This window comes from Strix uralensis, chromosome 5 (genome assembly GCF_047716275.1).
Source record: "Strix uralensis isolate ZFMK-TIS-50842 chromosome 5, bStrUra1, whole genome shotgun sequence".
NCBI classification, from domain to species: Eukaryota; Metazoa; Chordata; class Aves; order Strigiformes; family Strigidae; genus Strix; species Strix uralensis.
In genome coordinates this window covers 49,816,252-49,834,152 of record NC_133976.1, presented here as the reverse complement: position 1 = coordinate 49,834,152, position 17,901 = coordinate 49,816,252, and the positions used below count along the sequence as shown (strand labels likewise).

The window sequence follows — 17,901 nt, the reverse complement described above, 5'->3', positions numbered from 1 at the left end:
AGCGGATCCCGCCCGCCCCTCCCTCGCGGGACCGCGGCCTCTCCCGCCGCCGGGGGATCCCCGCCCCGGGCAGTCCCCGGCCGCGCTGGCGGCGGCCTGCGACCCGCGGGCGAGGAGGGGGGGACACGCCGCCCCGCCGCGCCCCGCCGCGCCCCGCCCCGCCCCGCGGGAGCCGCTCGTGGCAAAGTCACCGACCCCCGGAGCCCGCCGGGCTCCATCAAACGCCGCAGCCCCGCCCACCAACGTCATGGAAACAAGCGCGTCAGCTTCCCGCCCGCCAGTGGCGGCGGAGGGGGGCGGGGAGAGGCGCCGGGCCACGCCCCCGCAGGCGCCGAGCCTATCGGAGCCCCTCCTCCTCCTCCCCCATTGAAGACGCCGCACGTCGGGACCCCCCTTCCCCAGCCGCGCGAGGGGCCCCGTCACGTGACCGGCGCTCCGCAGGCGGTGAGGGGCGGGGGGGCGGCGGGGACCGGCGGCTGCGGCGCCGGGCGGGGAGGGGGTGGCGGGAGCAAACGAGTGAGTGACCGCGGCGGGCGGGCGGGCGGAGGAGGAGGGAGGCGGGCGGATCGCTGCGCTCCGCCCCGCCCGGTGGCGCCCGGCTCCTGTAGCGGTTGCTCTGCGGCGCTGGGGCTCGGCGGCGCGCTCGGCGCTGCCCGGTGCGTGCGGGGGGAAGGAGGCGGGCGGGCCCCGGGGAGCGGCGGCGGGAGCCCCGCGAGGAGGGCGAATCGCTGGTTCCTGCCGGTGAGGCGACGGGGGCGGGGCGGGCGGTCCGCGCCCCCCCCCCCCCCCTCTCCCCCCCCCCCGCTTCCTCCTCCTCCCCCGGCTCTCCCCGCGCCGGTGCCCCCTCCCTCCCTCCTTCCCTCCCTCCCCAATTCGGTCGCCACTTCCCCCCCCCACCCCCTCTCCCGCCCTCCTCCCTCCCCCCGCGGCCGCAGGGCGGGGGCGGCGCGGCGGGGCCGGGCGGCCGTGGGCAGGGCGGGGAGCGCGGGGACCTTGTGCGCTCGGCGAGCGGGCGGCGGCAGGTTCACGGGCGCCTCGTCCCGGCCCCCGGCTGGCGGCTGGGCGGCGGCGGCGGGGTCGGCCCCGCGGCGCCGAGGTAAGCGCGGCGGTGGCGGCTGGGGGCGGATCTCCTCCCGGCTGGCCGGGGCGGGCAGCGGCGCGGCGGCAGGTGCAGCGTTGCTCCGCTCCCGCCGCGGGCCGTGGCCGGGCTCGCCCGGGGTGGCGGCGGGCGACGCGGCTGGTGCAGCAGGGCGGCCGCGGCAGCGGGGCCGCCGGTGGGGCTGGGTGCCGCTCTCCCGGGCTTTCGCCGGTTTTCCCCGCAGGTAACCGGAGCGCACACCTGGCCGCCGCCGTGCAGCCGGGGCGCGGCGTGACCTTGAGGGCAGCGGATGCGGGGCTGAGCCTCCGCCGGAGCGCAGCCGCCGGGCGCGTCGCCGCCACAGCGCCGCGGACCCTGGGGCCGGGCCGGGCCGGCACGCCGCAGCCCCCGGCGGGCGGGCGGGCGCGCACACGCCGCGGATTAAGGTGGTGCTCGGCCCCCGCCGCCCGCCGGGTTAAGTAGCCGGGATTAGCCCGCTGCGGCTGCACGACACCGACATCCCGGGTGCCTCTCCGCCGCCCGGCGGGGGCCGGGAACCCGGCACCCGCAACCGCGCAGCCTCCCCCGCCGCCGCCTCCCTCCCTCGCCAGCCCGTCCGCCTCGCCTCCCCGGGGCGGTGTTTTTGGCCGCGGCTGGGTCGTACGCCGCTCTCCGTCGGAGCGGGCGGGCTGGTTTGATTTATCGATGCCTGGCCGGGCTGCTCATCGACCGGCGCGGGCGGGGAAGGGATGCGGCGCCCCTTCGGGAGCCGGGAGCGCGGCGGGAAGCGCCTCTAACGGCGGCGGCGGTGTCATCCTCGTCCCGGCGGTGCGGGTAACCTTTGGATGTGGCACCACGTGAGTTAGGGAGCGGGCCGGAGCCTCCACCGGGGGCTGGCTGGCCGCTGCCGGGCGCGGGAGGGAGCGCTCGCCGCTCACGGCGGAGCGGGAGGGCGGGTGGCCGCGGCGCCGCCTGCCCGGGCTCCCCGCCGAGCCCCTCGGGCTGTGGGAGAAGGCTGAGGTCGGAAGGACTGAGGGTTTCGGGAGGAAGGTCTCACGGCAGGCTGACGGGTGGAGGTGGCCGTGTGGTCTGCGGGAGCGGTTCTTGCCCAGCGGTGCGAGTGGGGGTTGCCGGGGCGGGGAGGGGGTGGGGTGGGGGTGTCAGCCTGAGCCCGGAGAAGGCTTTGGAAATCGGGAGCTGTGGGTGAGTCTGTCCCAGGTTTTTCAGCCTGAGGGGCAACCTATTTGCACCGCTGTAATCGGAGTCTCTGCAGTGCTGTGCATGTTCCACACTCGACATAAATCCTTACTAATATTCAAATGCTTTTTTACGTTTCACTTTTTAAACTGTATGAGAAGGGAGAGGGGGGAAGGAAAGATGCACAGTAACAAAATCTCGGGGGCTCTTTCCTGTTATTTTAAGATCCCCATTACAGAAACCTTTAAATACCTATTGCACACAGCATTCTTAAATTTGTAACTTTAGGTGCTGAGGTTTTCTTCTCAAGGTCTGTTCAAAAGGAACTGGTCATAATACCTTATGCCTTGTCTTAAACCGTTCTGAGAATGTGTTTACATTGGTGTCTGGCTTAGCAGCGTTTGAGGGGTGACTGGCTAGGTAAATATTCAGATCATGTCCCTTAACATGTCCCTCCTTGAAAGTGAAGTCCCAAGCCAAATGTACCTGTGAAACATGTCTTTGCACCATTAGCGATTGCCCCCGGCAAGTCAAGGTTGTTGGAAGTAGAGTGTGCCTTTGGAAAACCACTACCTGTCGGAAAGCTGCTGCATCTTTTAAAGCACTTGAGGGTCCTAATGTATTTCAGTTGAAACAGGGTTTTTAGGTGCTTGAAAAGATCTTGGCTAGATAACTTGCCAACTCCTTTGGTTCATCATACAGTGTATTCAGAAGGTGGTAGCTGTAGCTATAACCAGTGCCTTTTTTTTCCCTCCTGTTTGTTGGAGCTTTTCAAGGATTTGTTCCAAACACCACAAATTGTGAATTCCAACAGAAGTAAACTTGTGTATCTTTAAACTATTGGCTCTTTTGGCAGGAATAGCTTCCAATGTACTAGGACTTTAATACTTATGGCATAATGAATGGAAACTCTCTCAGTGTCAGTGGAAAAAGTGGTCACTGAATTCAGCGAGGGGAAAAAAAACTCATACACTTCAATGTGAAATTTTTGGTCTGGAACAGCATCCTTGGGGTCATTCGGTGTATTGCTGCTCTTTCTGTTCATTATGGTAACCCACCTAGGTTGGTTATCTGGAGAAAATGGGGATCCTGTCTTGCGTACAGGCTCTTGCGGGTTTTCCCAATCAATGTTGCTATCTTGGTGCTGAATTGCAACATTACTACTTAAATTCATTCAAAGAAAAATGCTGCTTACAATGGGGGTAACTGAAATGATACAAGTCAAGACTAATTTGGAAGGGAATTGTGGCAGTACTCTGTATGCACACATACAGTGACTCACTATTGCATATTAAGCAGACGTGTTTGGGAACTTAAAGCAGAAAACAGGCTGGTGTCACATTAGCATTGGGTAAACTGTATATTGGTTTCTTACAAAGTTGCATTACATATAGATAATGATATAAGCAAAGGATCCCCACTTGTGTAATATACAATCAGCTAATAATCTCTGAGTGATCCTACTAATTAAAATGCTCTGCATTCTAACATTAGAATCTCATTTAGAAAGTGACTCTTTCATGGACCACAATACAGAGAACTTCTGTCAGCTGTTAAAATTGAGAACCTCCAAACCATGCTGTGGAAGCTTAACAGGAAGCTGAGAGGCTTGTAAATGTCCTGCAGCTCAGTCATGAAGGTCTAGTAATTACCTTTTTTTTTTTTTTTCCCCTCCACTGAGTTTATTCGAAAAAGAAGAATATGATAAACTGGAGACAGTCATAAGATGAAGATCTTAAGGAGGAAGAAATGTAGGTTTGATCTGCTGAAGCCATCTCAAAAATGGATGCTTTGGAAGAATTAACTTTGCCAACATTTAAGATTTTAGAGCTGGAAACTCAGTAGTAACTGACAAGTTCAAAATGGTCTTGGCAGAGCAATCAATAACATGCCATAGCAAGCAAGTCTCCCTTGACATAAGGGTGGACAAGATAACCTAAAGTATCTTCTAACTCAAATTTCTTCCATTAAGGTAGACTAAATATTAATGGCACTGAGCATTCTTTACCACTGAAATGTGACCTCAGTGATGTCTTTCAGTGTTTGAACTGTTTATTTTAATATATGTTCTCTTCTGTTTTTGAAGGGAAAATAACACTAGTGCAACAAGGATGCGCATTTTGCTCAGAGCTGAAGTCAGGTGTCAGTTAGCAAAATTTAATCTAATGCAGAATAATGAACAGCCATGATTAGCCCAGGGCATTTAAATGTAAATATCTTTTGAGAACTAAGGAAGACTACTAGAATCTATAGCAGATTTTTTAAATTGAAATGCATGCTTACTTTCCTTCAAAAGGATCAATAAAATTGCAATAATATTCTTAAATTTGTACTCTTTAGTGTTCTCAACTTGTCATAAAATGAATAATAAAACTTGTTAAAAGCTGCTGTTCGGGAGATAATAATCTTTCTCTGTAGAGTATTTTAATTAAAAATTAGATAAAATCTAGGGGTTGCAGTATTGTGTCTAAAAACCTAAGATTAGCTCTGCCTACGGGCTTGCTATAGTGTGTGCAACAGTCTCAAGTAGGTTTATTTTTTTTTTATTCAAACCTGTTGAATTTTCTCTTAAGGCATCATTTTTATTTCTCCTTACAAAGTTAATTGATTGAAGAACAAGGAAGGTAGTGGACTGTTGCCTGTTTGAAAAAGAAAAGTGAACCTCTGATTTATGTAGAGGATGGGTATTTCTCGGAAGCATTAGGAATTACTAATCTAACTCAAAATGGCTTGTCTTTAGATTTAGATTTCTTCACTTTTAAATAACTGCCGCTAATGTTAGTTTTCCCTTAGGTTTGGCTTCAAATAGTTGAAAAGACCATGTTCACTAATTGTACAGCAGAGTAATAAAAAATATGGAAGGAAGGATTTTTTTGTTTGTGAAGTCCCCCAAACGTATTGGCATGTAAAAAGTAAAAATGTGTTCAACATGTCTGAAACAGGGCGATTGCATACAGAAGATGGAGGCGATGACAATACATAGTATAGAAGGAGGATTTCTGGGAGGTATCATGTATAATGAAATCAACAGGCGAAATATTAGACTAACTCACCTTGGAAGAGTTGCACCCTTTCACACTGAATGTAATTTTAACACAAGTACATGGTATCGTCCAGTTTCTTTTATTTCTAAATTGTCAGGCTTTCAGATACTGTTTATTAAAATGAATTTCTAGTTTTCATGACAGGTTTCACTTGATGTGAGCAGTAAATTTGGGGAATCTGCCTGTTCAGGCTATTCATATTCCAGTAAACATTATGAAAGTGATTTCTGCTGCCACTTAAAAATCTTATTCTAACTGACAGATGACAGCAGGAGGTGTTATTAGTTTAATTTTGGTGAATTGCAAAGTAGGCATGAGGCTTTCTCAGTTGGTATTTCAAAGGTCTGGTGGGAGAAGAAATGCAAAGAAAATGTAGGAGGCGTTTTTTAAAAAAAAAAAAAAAAAAAAAAAAAACCAGAAATAGCTCTGAAAATAAATCCCAATTCTTTTTGTCCACTGAGAGATAAGATGTAACATGCTGTTGCAAGATGGGCAAATAACATCTGTCTTGCCCTTGGAGGGGAATGGACTGAGGAAGAGGGTATACCCTCCCCTTACTGTTGTTTGCAGCTGTACTGTGCAGTTAGGGGGTGCATTGGATGCATTTTGAGGATGACAGAGTTGATAAGCTTTAGTGCTGGCCGCTAAGTCTGGCTGGTTTTGCCATTTAAAACATGTCTGGTCTCAGCACTATGGGTAATGTTGACTTGTTGCTGGCTATTTTTTGATACTGCTTTGGAGAAGAAAGCTAGGTAAGTTCCTGCATGGCCTCCTACTTACGGTGAACTTCAGTGGTCTGCATGTCTCAGTTTTTTTTTTAATATTGCTTATGAGCTGGATGCTGCCTTAATTCCCAGTGAGCACAGGAAACACCATGTTCTTAAAACACACTTCTGCGGAGCCTATCACTTGTAATCTGCTACCCTTACTTGTGCCCTTATATTCACAGAAAGATAAGGTGGCAGCAGGGAATACAACACTATTGGATTCTGACCACTTGGTGTACTGTGTCTGGTCTACGAAGAGGAGGTCCGGGATGTATCGTACTCTGTGTAGTTGATAGCGACAAACCCCATCTCAAGGCAGAAAGGATGATTCAGCCACTCTTGCTTTAAGCAGCTGTCTAACTTCCTGGGACTCAACGCAATGTTCGCAGTGGTGTGCTCTTTTTCTGCTTGTCTTATGTCTTCATTGAGACTCAAACTTTGGTATTCATTTTAAGATTTTGAGTTCAAGATGATTTTAATCACCTTTACAATACACGCACCAGTGGAAGAAAAATCAAGTGCTCTTTTCTCTGGAGTGTTACAGATGTGCCCTTACAGAGAGATCACGCAACGTTTTTTGCACTTACTTGACAAGTGACTGGAGCCTTGTCCATGTGACTCTTTCAGGATTGCTTCTGTGTCTCTGCAAATACAAGGATGTGTTGCTTGCGGTGTATAATTTGGCTTCCTGAACTACTGCATTTCTAATGAAATCAAGACGTCTTGGGTCTTATGTGCTAACAATTTTGTGTTTTGTTTTTTTTTTTAAAAGTAAAATAAATAGATTGCTTTATGATAGAATAAACTTCATCTGTGAATCAGACCAGAATATATCTGGATTTAAAACAAATCAAAACCAACTGAAAGCTCCATATGGGGAAACGAGGAAGAAGAGACATTAGCTGTGTTTGATGGAGTTTTTCCACCGTAGAAAGAAATAGCCATAGTGCTGTGCTCTTCGTTGAAGTAAGGAACTTAGCCTCTAGTAGTAAAGAAGTCTTGTACCAACTGCAAACATTTTTTTAGGAATACTTGTAGAATATTATAAAAAGTTAAGAGGATGACCACTGTGACTCTCCAAAAGCTTGGGAAATACTTGGTTTTGTATGGTAGGTGCTTCAAGAGATGGAAGTCTTTTAAGTCTTGATCAAAAGGCTTGTTAGTCACTCCTGTTAATATAAGATGTTTGATTCCTTTTTTAATATTCTGAAGTTATGGTACACTTTTATCATGGCCTTCTGAAGCTGCTGTGTTGATCAGCATAATCCAAGAGACTGCAAGGACAGTGAAACAGCTCCATTTGTACTTGCCTATTTGGCTTGTCACTGTGAGTGGAAAGTTTGATGGGGTGGCTGAGGTGGCCTGGTACCTACTTTAATTTCCACGCTGTCCTGGGCTGCTCAATAACTCCCCCCTCCTTTGTGCCATCTCTGCTTCTTTGTATCTACTCGCTGCACCAGTAGATGATTTGTGTTACACAATCTGGGGCACAGACTGGGCTCTCCAAGGTGAGAGGCAAAGCTCACACAAGGGAAGCAGCATGAGTCTTCAGATCGGTGGTGTGGGAACGTTCCTCCTTGAACATTTGTCATGTGAAACCATTCCCTAGAGAGTGTTAATCTTTTCATGTAGAAGAACTGAAGTTATTATTCTGAGAGTAGTTTGAGTGCCAGCCTTCCACTAATGGCTTTCCAGAAGACATTATTTGGATCTATCCATAAAGATCTTTGCACAAAGTAAAACACATTAGCTATATGCCTACATGGTTTCTGATACTGCAATGGAGGAAATGAAAAAGTGCTTGTCGTATTGTGTCCCCAGACCTGCTTTCTGAGGTTTTTACTTAGATAAGACTGAGGAGATAGTAACAACAAATGGGTCGAAAAGATGACAGTAATGGTTAGCCCTTGTGTTATCTGAGAAAGGGTGGTATTTTTGAACCTCTCCTGGCTATTTTGGCACAGTAGAGACTAAAGCAGGATCTTAATATGCATATTGAGCAGGAGTTTTTTCACTTCCATCTAGGTGCTACTGCTATCACTGTTGATACTGCACTTTAAATTGCTTTACATTGCTTGGGCCTGCCAATTTTCCTTCACTTGGTGATGAAGCTGGTGAAAAGCTTCATGAAGCCTATGGAATACAATGCAAATCATTACTTAAATTTAGAGCAGTGTCTAGCAGCCACACTCTGAGGTTGTATGAAACATGAAATGATTTAAACTGGTTGGTAGGATCTCTGCCAGATGGCTTTCAAATATACATAGTTGAGACTGACAGCTGGGGAGGGTAAGGAATGTGCTCTACCACTGCTAGCACAACTGCTTTACTTCTGCTTTACTAACAACTCAATTTCAGCTTGTGTTCACCTACTTCAGCTCTGAAATCCATGTAGTTAACAGTGATTTTCACATTCTGCAATGAGTTTGCTTTGCATAGTAAAATATCTTAAGATCTCCACAAAGTCTGATTTCAGATGTATGTTTTGGCAATAGGTAGATCTGGCCATGGTAACTGCAGATCTAGTCATTTGTTTCTAAACTGGAGCTGTATTTCTAAAGTGAGTTGAAAGAGATTTGGTAATAAAGCACTAAATTATCTAGGATTTGAGAAAACAGAGTCTCTTACCTTTTGGGGGTGTGTGTGTATGTTGGTTGGTTGGTTTCTGTTAGGGGAGCTATTCTTCAGATGGAGATGGCCGCTCATGGTGCGTACTAGGTTACAGGAACCTTTTGAAAGAGCTTTACTACAAACACGCACTTCCAAAAATGAAATACCAGCATATAAAGCAGTGGTACATAGTAAGGATATCGTCTGCTTGTGAGTAAACAATTCATATGTGGCTCTCCTTTTTTCCTGTTGATCCTGATGTTGCTGGGCACTGGGCAGCAGCACCACAAACCATGTTACCAAAATCGTTCAGAAAAGTTTGTCTTGGTTATGCAAAGTCTGACACCCTAAAACTGTGGTGTGATCTTAAGCTACCTCAAAGCACAGGAAATCAGTTTACCAGATGGAAAAATAGAAGAGGTGGATGCTTGAGGGGGAGTACTTTATATTTTCTGGGAAGGTACTGTAGTAACATTTTTGATGAGTGGACTACTCACTCCAAAACTGAAATGCTGGATTTGCATAGGCTTGAAGCTTTTTGTTCTCATTTTATTGTCAAATCTAAAGCTAGAGAAATTAATGTACAGAATAAAGCTATATATATAACCATGGGCAAAATGCTTTGAACTGGACAGAGTAAATACATGTTACTTCGAGTGAGTGATCATAAAACAGGCCTCTTTCAAGCTCCTGATGGGAGTTTCCAAAGGCCCCTCCTGAGCGTTACTGAACTGGCAAAGTAAAAACACTGCTGAAGGGCTTTCCTCTTCTCTGTGACAGTTGGAAGTAGCTGGAAATGCTGACGTGTGTCCGGTGCTAGATTGTGATGGTAGGGCTGCCGGGTGGTCTAGATCCCTGAGGGTGTGGATGAACAAGAAAGTTGGGGCTGTCTTGGCTGCCTGCGGTGGGGCTGGAGGAGGAGGTCTGTAGGAAAGGTGTCGGTCACCCCACTGGACAGGGAAGCTTGAGTCAGCAGCAGGGTTCTCCTGTACTGGCGAGGACTAGCTTGCACTGGGCTGCATTAACAAGAGCGTAGCCAGTGGGTTATTGCCCTCCATCATGGTCCTGAGGCTACATGCGAAATCTGGTCATGTTTTGCAGCTCTCCTGACAGAGAGAGGCTGTCAGAGGGTCACTAAGCCAGTTAGGAGCCATTCTGTGGTGTGTGTGGAGAGGTTGAATGAGGTGGCTTTGCTTGACCTGGAAGGGAGAAGGCTAAGAAGGGACCCTTGTGATAGTCTTCAGTGGGGCCTCACAGAGGAGGTGCAGCCATGCTCTTCTTTTTCCCAGGATGAACATGGGGGTGAGGAGAAGAGCTTCCATGATTGACTTGAGCTGGTGAGGCCTGTGCTGTGCTGGAAGGGAGCAGTCCCTGTCATCCGTATGACCTTCAGGAGGAAGTTCCTGCTGTCGTTTTTGTCATCAGTTCTCATCTGGGGCTGTCCCCTGACCTTGAGCTCTCATCTGGGGCTGTCCCCTGACCTTGAGTTCAGATGAGCATTGGTGCTGGTGCAGGAGTGTACCTTCTGGCAGTAGCATGGGCTCAGATATTCCTAAACTAACTGTGAAACCACATCCTTCCTCTTGCATGTGCCTGCTCTGACATGGTAGTGCAGCTGCTTGATATGTGAGTTCAGCCCAGCCAACTGTGTTTGACTTAAGCAAAACAATCCTGACCACTTATATTAATATATCCTAAAAAAAACCTGAAAACAGTCATTCCAGGCCTCTTCTGTTGTTGAAGACACACAAGCGCATCTAAGATGAGATTCATGTGAGTGTTAGATCATGTCCTAGGTGGTTAAATTCAGTCTTTTGTCAGACAAGTTATAATTTATCCATTGACTATTAAAAAAAAAAAAAAGCCTGAAGTGCCTACCTTAGATATAGGTGGTGCCATTTGGTTAGGTGAATCTTGTATGTGATGGGAGGAATGTAAAGTTTTAACCTGTGGAATGCAAACAGGCTTCAGAACTTCAGATAGGACCTCCAGGTAGTGAGAGAAGGGGATGGGGAAGTGCACAACTTCAGCCTTGGCTTCTAAAAAAGTTCTTGTATCTGCTGCATGCTGTCTGTTACTAATTATTGAAGTACTAAATCTTAGGGAGTGATTAAAACTAGAATCAGTAGTTGTTCATCTGTGTACTAAATGTAAGGTCTTCAGCTTTTCAGGTTAAAAACTGAGATAACAACAAACCTCTGTAGATCCTTAAAAGTAGCTGTAGTACTTTGTAAAATTCTGTGGAATTTGCAGTAGAAACTTATCCAAGAGGAAAAGTGCTCCAAGCATACTCAAGTTTCAAGGGGCTTTTCAGTGCTTCCCCCTACTCTACCTATTCCATATAAATGTTTTAACTTGCTGATTACAAGCCTAATATCAGTGTCTCAAATGTAAAAGGTATTACAATTATTTGTGAGCTTAATGAGGGTGCAGTTGCAGGATGGATTAGAGTTGTGGTATTGTACTCAAGCAATAAATTACTATGTGAATTTTTGGCATTCGCCTTGCTTATGCCACCTGTTTATGATCTTTGTAGTCATAAATTCAGTCACATCTTTTGAAAAGTGCATCTTTCCTTCAAGTGTGGTTTTACATTTGCTTGACTCAAGCAGGTTCAGTGTAGTTCTGTAGCCTGTTTTGAGTTGGCAACGGTAGTGGATTATCTGTGTGGTCAGTCTGGTTAGATAACCAGCCTGCCTGAAAAACAGCATTTTTTCCTTTCTGGATCGGCTTCTTATGTATCTGCAGAAGCTTCACCGTTGTCACAAGAGACAGCAGTAACTTGGGAAAGAGCAGGATGATCAGAGTGATTGGGACTCATCCTGATATTTGGGCATCACCATGTTTGTGATGAAAAGAGGCAGGGCTTTTCCTGCTGTGGTTGCCCTACATAAAGCATACAGAGCAGCCTGACCAGAGTCCTGGGAACCGACCAGGCACAGCACACAAATAGAGGGAACACTGCTGGAGCCCTCAATTTCAAGAGCAAAACTGTGAGGTGGTCTTGTCCCATGCTGGGGGAGAAAATTTAGTCAGCTATACAATATGCAACCATAAGCTCTGTAAGATGGGAACCAGTTTGGCCCACTTTGACACATTTAGTGAATCTATTATGTGAAAATGAAGCTGAGAGGTGAACACTGTTATTCTATAGGAAGTGAGGAGCAGAAGCAGCCATCTAACTTGCTGAAGGGTGGTTCTTCTATTTTCAAAACTTCAAACAAGCGAAGGCTAAATTCCACAGCTACAGGCACATTCTTCTTCTTGGGTAGGTAGTAATCAAAATCTAATGATGCAAGCTGTCAAAGCTTTTTAAAGTTCATCTGAAGTTTAAGATGATAGAAATTTTTCTTTGGTGGGAAGAAGAGGGTGTTTTGCTGCTCTTCCAGAGGAAATTTTGAGACTAAGGAGCTCATAGCATTTGTGTGAGCTTTTAATATACAAACTTTTAAATAGTGAAACTTAGAAATAGCCACCCAATAAAATAATTTGATAAATGCTTATGATTGGCAAGAATTTTGTCTCTGCTTAGCCTCTTACTAACAAGTTGGGAAAGACTGACTTTATTTAAAAAAAAAAAAAAAAAAGAGAAAAAAAATCCTGTCAAAATTTTGCAGTCTAAACAAGGAAGGAGTGTCTGTGGAGTTTTTGCCAGGAAGGTATGTTGGTCTACAGCTTAGTGTTCACCTCCACGAGATGGTAAAAAGCTATCAATCTGCCTGCTTAAAACCTGTTCCTCGTTCAAATTGTTTCCTCAGCCGATTGTTCAGTTGTAATTGCCAACTCCAAAGCAGGCTGATAATGGAAATACTAAATAAAGCAGCAGATCTCTTGCCTCAGAGGATGTGTAAAACCAGATGTGCCAGTGGAGGTGCATGCCTCTGCAAATGCCAGCAGAAAGGATAGCTGTTTGTTACCTTCTGGTCCAACCATACCTTTCTGGCTCCTTTCCTAGTGGGTTGTCTTGAACTCTCGAGTTTCTCAACTCTTCTTGTCAGTGAAGCTGCTTTTTTAAGAAATGAACAACCAAAAGGGTTTAGCTTTTCTGGAACTGAAACGGCACAATCCATAGGCATAAAAACTGTTGACTAGCTTGAACTGTAGCTATAAAATGGAGTGGTTTTGACATGTGAAGCATCAGGCTTATGGTGCTTGTTAGTGCTTGTTAGAGTTGATCCTGCCATTTTTGTCAGATATGTGACTTTGAGATGTGACTGCTGGTTGGGGATCAGAAACAAAACACCAGCTCTGCTGGACATTGACATACATGTCTCTGAAAGCCTGAGGAAGTTCTTGGCATGCTTTAAGCTAACCGCATTAGGTTTGCAGGCACAGCTCTTTTACTGCTTTCTTACAAGGTGAGTATCTCTTCCACAGCTGATAAATAAAATGATGTCTGTACTCCCTCTGCTGGCTCTGGAAAAATAGCTTTCATGAGCTTAAATAGTTGAGTAGTGCCTCTTACAAATATACCTGTGTGAAATTCTGAGTTAAGAATAGCTTAATGAATGAAAGAGGGATTTTCCTGAAGAAATGGGTCAACAAATAGTTACTGAAAGCTAATCAGGTGTCTCAGATGCTATCTCGTTCTATAATGGTAAACACTGGTGTTGTATATACCTTTGTAATTGTAGTCTGGTCTGTTTTTGTGTATCAATGATTGGATGGGGCTATCTAAATTAAGATACCAAATACTTGTACTTCTAGTCATACATCTGAGCCCTATTTTTATAGGTACTGTCTGCCATATGTGCATAAAGAGGTATGATATCTGGAAGCCTCCCATGAGGAAAGAGAACTTATATCCTTCCATAAATTACAGTGGTCTGTACATTTTTTTGTTTATTCTGAGACTACTGGTTTCTTCCTATGTGAAGAGATATTGGATATAAAAATTCTCAGCCAGAATGGAAGAAGTTCAGGCCTTGAAGAAGGTCTTGGTATAGATAGGTGTTATGTCCATAATCAAAACAATTGCTCATGGAAGTCAACAGAGAACTTTACATGTCAATGCAGTTAATTCTGTTTTCTTGTTTTCTAATAATATTACTCTATTATACTACTATTTTAGTTATTTTTACTTTCTGGAACTTAGGGATGGTTTAACAGTTTTGTAGGACTGAGAGAATAACTACCCTGCTATACTGGTCAGTAACTGGCTGAATAAGTAGAATAACAGGCCAAACTGCCTCTTTAGCATTAGCTAGTTCAGGATATTGGAAAAAGAACCCCTGAGCCTTGTGACATGGAGAGCCTGGCTTCTGGTTTCTTATGTCCTGAGGATATTTTCTGACTTTTCATGCCCACAAGGTGCGCTTCCTGGAAAGCAGAGTCTTTTGTTGAGACATTTGCTTGTATAGTTCATGACTGTTAAATATTTTCAAATGGTAAGACTACTGTGCAAACCCTATTTAGGAGTTTGTTCCAACCGAACACTCTGTGGTTCCTCCTGTTAGATTAATCTTTGGGTATACCTGTGGCTGTCTGCAGTCTTTAGGCATTGCTGTACTGAGAAGGGACTGGTTGGCTGTATAAAAACAGGCAGTTGCCCAGGCTAACCTAAAGGTTAGAAATTCCTCTCACGGTGAGTGTGTACCCCCTATGCTGCGCTTTCAGTTTTTCCTTTGGGTATCCTGTTGTGGATTAAGGTCTTGAAGTTTAGCCCTATGACTTGGATATCCCCCACTTATGATCAGAATTGAGACTTTTATTGCCATACTCAATTAGTTTTGTTTTAATGTCGAATGTATTTTAATAGTGTTCATGTTAGTTGACAAGTAAACTAAAACTTGCAGACCTGCATAATATAGGCCGTAAAATTTAGCTTAGTAATGCCTGCCTTGAACCCTAGTCTTGTCAAGCAAGAACAGCTGAGGATTCTCAGTGCACAGGGAAATGCTTCCATTTTCTAGGAAAGCCTAGTGTATTTTAGAAACCTCCAAGTTCAGGAGTCGGAGATTCCTAATCTTAAAATAGCTTATTATAAAGTAGCTTAAAATAACTTGGTTTAGGCTTTGTTTGAGTAATTTTGCTGTGAGGCAGTTGTTCAAATACTTGAAAATATTTGCTCTGTGAAAAATACTTTGACAGCTAATGACTTATTTTAATAATAATTGTTTAACAACAAGGTAATGTTTTAGTAAGTACCTACTTTTTGAGTTTTAAGGAAGAAAGCTGTCTCAAAAGCTGTTTAGTCTTAATTACGTGCATAAACCATTGTGCCTCAACCTAGATTGTAGTTTTGACAGACAGCTGTGTAACTGCCTAAAATTGTTTGTTCCTTCACACTTAGTTTGATTCTGTATTCTGATCGTATACTGTTTGGTCACGTTGCTGAGTTCCTTTAATTATGTAACTGCTCTAAACTGTTCGAATACCAACAAAATAAAATATTCCACCCACCCCCACCCTCCCCCCCCAAAAAAGAAGAAAAAAAAACCATAAAAAAACCAACAAACCAACCCTGATTTCATGCTGGTTTGGTTAGAGGGAAAGATTTCAATCTTTCAGTGGATACATCTGCAAAAATCTGACTCCTGTAGCAGGAGTGTAGCACACCAAGAATCAACTTGCTGTTAACAGTCTAGAGAAAACTACTACCTTTTCATATCAAGTCTACAAGTGTGAAATACGAAACTGCACATAAATGTTCCGTGTAAATGCATGTTTGTTCTGAAGGTGAACTGGAAGCACTTTTTATAAGCTGCGCTGCCAATGCCTGTGAATGTTAAACATATGAAGGATATTCAGGATTCTGTTGGTATAAATTTGTGTTTATTTTCAAGCATCCTTTTCTTCCAGAAAAGGAGGAAACAGAAAACATGTTGTAAAATATTGGAAGTAGAATCAAAGTAAGAAGAGATTAGAGACCATGGTAGAACTTGGCTGTCAACCTGCTTGACACAGCGTACGGACTTGAATATGCACATAATTTAAATGAGCCAAATTCATAACATAACTTTGAAGTGAGGTGTATGGTTGTTTTTCAATGTGTAGGACCCAGTAAGAAGTTTAACTTATTCCTAACCAGTGTTTGGTAGCCTGCCTAGAGAGACCTTATGAAGTCTGAAAGTGTGAAAAACGAGTCTGCTACTTCTTACTAGCAGACTTCATACTTGCACCAGTTTTTTCTAAGTTTTGTCTACCTCAGGTGTTTTTTTTGGAAATGCTACTAAAGTCATCCTTAATTATAAAGGTTTTCAGCTGGCTTCTTCATGTACTTCTCTTGAGAAACTAATTGAAGCAAGTAATTCTTAATGGGACTGAAATAGTAAACAGGTTTTTGGAGAACTGTCCTAGCACAGCTGCTTCCTAGAAGTCTGCTTTCTTTTCTTCATTAGAATGGAGACAGACTGCTGTGTCCTTCAAGCTAAAGAGTCTATTGAAGGTGCTGAGAAACCTGGTATCCTGAGAGGAAGACAGGGATACAGGAGGCTGCTTAGGAATCTGTGGAACACAAGGAGGCAGAGGGGGAAACCTCTGTGCGTCTTCCAAAATACCTTAGAAAGACTGGGTCCCTAACTGTGGGAGTTTTGGTAATTTGTGTTATCTTTTGTTTCGTGGTGCTGTGTCACTCCTGTTTCATGATACTCTGATGCTCTTTTCAGTCATTTCCCTCCTATGGGGAAACAGTTGTTTCCCAGAGTCTCGTTAACCTCAAGCTAGAGGAAGCTCTCTGCTTCTCTACTCTGCTTTACCATTTGCTGCAGTAAGGGAAACTTGTGAGCTGCAGGGGTTAGATTAAAAATGTGATTAGCTCCTGACTTAAAAGGACTGGTCTGTGAGACCCTACTTGGCTGTATGGGGAAAGAAACTCATGCTGAGCTGAGGTGTGCTACAGTCAAACAAGTAGTTACAGTGGCCCTTTGAGGAAGTTCATTGGAAACAATGAGCTGGACATACAAATCTTGGTTCTTAAAAGAGTTTTTGCCTTCACCAGTGGCCAGTTAGAATTAGTCTAACGTGCACAAATTCAACAGTTTAGCAGGTTGCTTGAAGTTTGTCACTTGAGTGGAGGAGCTGATACCACCCTTCCCAATTCCCTTTCTTCAGAGATACTGTGCTATTGCTAAAAATGACCTGATTGCAGAAGTTGCAGATTGTTACTATGTGCCACTGTAGAATAAATCAAACAGCTTATTTTGTTTACAGGAAGTAGCTTTATGTAGAAGGAACATAATAGGTCTGATTTAGCTGAGGCAGAATGACGATCTGTAGTCTTCATGTATGCGTAGACTCTTGGCCCTAAGGGTCAGCTGCAGCTGAACTGATGGCAGTAGCCCCCCAATTCAGATAATGTCTTTTGGAAGGGGGAACATTAATTACCCTTATTGAACTAGCCACTAGGAATTACTGCTGAGAATTCAGAGCTGCCTTAGCAGGAGACTGACACCTCACTATGTATGCCAGTGGTAGTTATGCTCTAGGCACCTGAGTGTCTGCTGGTTTAACATGTTATTTATGATAGCTTTGTGCTTCAATTGGGCAGGGGAGTGAGGGAAACAAATATCTGATTCTCAGTACTGAATAGGTCCAGCTGGTTGCTATGAAGTTTTTTCAAGGCATGGCCTTTCCCTACTGAAAGGAATAAGCATTGTGCCAGAGCTAAATAGGTACCTAGTTCACTGCCTAGTTTGAATGCTTGCTGCTTATACTGGAAGCACAACTTTATACAAATTGCATTAGGATCCACTGATACTAGTGAAGAGTTAAGAGCTTTGGTTTATGGGAAACTCTGGGAGGGATTTCCTTTACTGAGTGGAATAGGACTTTAAAATATTATCATAGAGCATGGCTCCATTTGCATTCTTTTTCCCAGTCACTTTTTTCATGATTTAGTCATGCAACTGATGTCCTTGTGCTCTCAGAAACCTAGAGTTATGCATGGTACAGATCTTCAAACCTGAAGACATTAGAAATGAAGCTGCAGTCGTTAATGGCACATAGCCAGTTGTACAGAAATTATTAAATAGCCTACCAAAACTGAGAAATGAATTATGTTTACTAAATCTGCTTGAGCTGCTGTTTGATGGTCTAGTGAATTTGCTATTCAGTTCAAATGGTGTCTGGCCTTGGCAGTAAAGTGATGTATTATGTCATTTGTTTAGTGGCATGTCACTTTACCTGAAATAACAGAGAGAAAATGAACCTTTCTTGAATGGAGATTAGTGTTATCTTAAAAGTGGCAGCAACATAGTTCCATGAT

The 17,901-nt window shown here is 45.0% G+C and overlaps 1 protein-coding gene across 8 annotated transcripts in view; it reads left to right on the top strand.

Annotated features, from left to right (window-relative positions):
- Positions 1–358: 358 nt before the first annotated feature.
- ATP2B1 (ATPase plasma membrane Ca2+ transporting 1) overlaps positions 359–17,901 on the top strand; it is a 63,643-nt gene continuing 46,100 nt past the window's right edge. For 3 of the 8 annotated variants that reach the window (XM_074870726.1, XM_074870719.1, XM_074870727.1), the window contains exon 1: positions 976–1,096. The gene's annotated coding sequence lies outside the window, so the exon portion shown is untranslated. Of the gene's footprint in view, positions 445–602; positions 657–726; positions 742–975; positions 1,097–1,637; positions 1,936–7,019; positions 7,053–17,901 lie in introns of those variants that run through there. The other 5 variants (XM_074870720.1, XM_074870722.1, XM_074870725.1 and 2 more) reach the window with 5 other exon arrangements.